The 2500-nt window shown below is 43.3% G+C and overlaps 1 pseudogene; it reads right to left on the reverse strand.

Annotated features, from left to right (window-relative positions):
* Positions 1-159: 159 nt before the first annotated feature.
* LOC149092764 (small subunit ribosomal RNA) overlaps positions 160-2500 on the reverse strand; it is a 2753-nt pseudogene continuing 412 nt past the window's right edge.

Raw genomic sequence — 2500 nt, forward strand, 5'->3', positions numbered from 1 at the left:
TGTTGCAATGGCTAAATGTTTGCAATAAACATTCACAATTGCGACTCTAATGCAAATACAATTCAATTGCATTCACCATATTAGCATCTACAATATCACTATGCAGAGTGTTTGATTGTTTGAAGGTTGTATTTCTCTTATAATAAGAGGGTAATACGTTAATGATCCTTCCGCAGGTTCACCTACGGAAACCTTGTTACGACTTTTACTTCCTCTAAATGATCAAGTTTGAACATCTTTCCAGCACAATCCGACCACTAGTTTCCCAATGGTCTGGATTGACCAGTCCGAAGTCCTCACTAAATCATTCAATCGGTAGTAGCGACGGGCGGTGTGTACAAAGGGCAGGGACGTAATCAACGCAAGCTAATGACTCACGCTTACTGGGAATTCCTCGTTCATGGGCAATAATTACAATGCCCAATCCCCATCACGAAATGGGTTCAAGCGGTTACCCACTCCTTTCGGAGCAGGAAACAGTATGCACGATGACCACTTCAGTGTAGCACGCGTGCGGCCCCGGACATCTAAGGGCATCACAGACCTGTTATTGCTCTGTTTCGTGCGGCTGCGAGCGCCGCTTGTCCCTCTAAGAAGTCCTTACAGTGCTACAGCATCCTTACCCTAGCCAATTCTGTAGGCTAATAGCAGCAGAGCCCTCAACAGCCGAAACCATCAAGAGATACTACCACCCACAGGTTGACTAAGGGGGAGTACTGCAGTGTAAACTGCAAGTCTATTTAGTAGGCTAGAGTCTCGTTCGTTATCGGAATTAACCAGACAAATCACTCCACCAACTAAGAACGGCCATGCACCACCACCCACTGAATCAAGAAAGAGCTCTCAATCTGTCAATCCTCTCAGTGTCCGGGCCGGGTGAGTTTTCCCGTGTTGAGTCAAATTAAGCCGCAAGCTCCACTCCTGGTGGTGCCCTTCCGTCAATTCCTTTAAGTTTCAGCTTTGCAACCATACTTCCCCCGGAACCCAAAAACTTTGGTTTCCCGGAAGCTTCCATTCGAGTCATGAAATTAGTTACTCAGAATGATCGCTGGTTGGCATCGTTTATGGTTAGAACTAGGGCGGTATCTGATCGCCTTCGAACCTCTAACTTTCGTTCTTGATTAATGAAAACATTCTTGGCAAATGCTTTCGCTGTAGTTTGTCTTGCGACGGTCCAAGAATTTCACCTCTAGCGCCGCAATACAAATGCCCCCGTCTGTCCCTCTTAATCATTACCTTGGATTCTTAAGACCAACAAAATAGAACCAAGGTCCTATTCCATTATTCCATGCAAGATCATTCAAGTTAAGGTAGTGGTACGCATCATATAGATGGTTGACCATACCGTTTTTAGGCACCTCTTTCGAGGTTTTGGACGCCTGCTTTGAGCACTCTGATTTTTTCAAGGTAAAAGTCTCGATCGCTTGAATCAACACTCGGTAAAGAGCATTGATAGCAAATATCGAGCAATTTTCTGTCTAAACACTATGAATGTAACCACCAGGAAAGAGGAATGAAGGTTCAAGCAAGCATCCGTAGACACAAGCAAGAAACCTAACATCACCATCTAACCCTTTAATCAGTGGACCCCATAGGTTCGACTGAAATCCAACTACGAGCTTTTTAACCGCAGCAACTTTAATATACGCTATTGGAGCTGGAATTACCGCGGCTGCTGGCACCAGACTTGCCCTCCAATAGATCCTCGTTAAAGGATTTAAATTGTACTCATTCCAATTACGGGGCCTCAATAGAGTCCCGTATTGTTATTTTTCGTCACTACATCCCCGTACTGGGATTGTGTAATTTGCGCGCCTGCTGCCTTCCTTAGATGTGGTAGCCGTTTCTCAGGCTCCCTCTCCGGAATCGAACCCTAATTCCCCGTTACCCGTTACAACCATGGTAGGCGCATAACCTACCATCGACAGTTGATAAGGCAGTTGCTTGAGGGATACATCGTCGGCTCAGAGGCCATACGATTTGCTCAGTTATTCAGAGTCATCACAAGAAATGCAACCGAAGTTGCTAAGATCCCCACTGCTAGTCCTTAGACAGCGACCGAAATCACTGAACAGGGTTCTAGGTGAATAAGAATCATTGGTCTTGTACTAATAAATGCGATCCTTCCGTCAGCAAGCTGAGGTTGGAACACTTGTTCATGTATTAACCTGTGGGCTTAAATTATTGGACAATTTACTTCATCTATTTTCTCAGAAACCATTTGTTCAATAGACTTGAAATTTCCTAGCAATGATTATAATAGGGATATATTTATAATAATTAAATTTCAGAAAAATAGCACGATTAGTTTGCTAGATTTTTTCATTAATTCCTTGCGCCTCAATCAGCGAAAATGCTAAAGTTTTGAACGGAATTTACCATGCGTTAGTTTCAAGTCATGTAATTCTTAATCCGTTTACGGACTTCGTTCAATTTTATCATTTTGTTATCACCTGAGGTCCGAAAAATATGCTGGTAATTTTTAAGACTTTAAACACAT

Source organism: Tetranychus urticae, unplaced genomic scaffold, assembly GCF_039701765.1.
Source record: "Tetranychus urticae isolate SD_2017Ah unplaced genomic scaffold, NJAU_TeUrti_SD_1.0 Scaffold_5, whole genome shotgun sequence".
Taxonomy (NCBI): Eukaryota; Metazoa; Arthropoda; class Arachnida; order Trombidiformes; family Tetranychidae; genus Tetranychus; species Tetranychus urticae.